The 203-nt window shown below is 72.4% G+C and overlaps 1 protein-coding gene across 2 annotated transcripts in view; it reads left to right on the forward strand.

Moving 5' to 3' along the window:
• Positions 1 to 203, forward strand: part of KANSL1 (KAT8 regulatory NSL complex subunit 1) — a 165,173-nt gene that overhangs the window by 27,781 nt on the left and 137,189 nt on the right. The gene's annotated exons all lie outside the window — the stretch shown is intronic.

Below are 203 nucleotides of genomic sequence, written 5' to 3' on the forward strand. Positions count from 1 at the left end.
CGGCGCTCGCCCGCTCGCTCGCTCGCTCCATTCTCCCTCCGCTTCAGATTAAAGGGGGGGAGGGAAAAGAAGCTCGGCCGCCATTTTCCCAGTGCCGCCGCCACCGCCGCCACCGCTCGCCGAGCCGGCGGGAGAACCGAGCACCTTAGCGAAGCCGACTCGTCTCGCCGCGGCGGTGCGGGGGGCGGCTGGAGCGCTCCCCC

The sequence above is a fragment of the Neophocaena asiaeorientalis genome, unplaced genomic scaffold (assembly GCF_003031525.2).
Source record: "Neophocaena asiaeorientalis asiaeorientalis breed wild unplaced genomic scaffold, Neophocaena_asiaeorientalis_V1.1 scaffold30, whole genome shotgun sequence".
Lineage (NCBI taxonomy): Eukaryota > Metazoa > Chordata > Mammalia > Artiodactyla > Phocoenidae > Neophocaena > Neophocaena asiaeorientalis.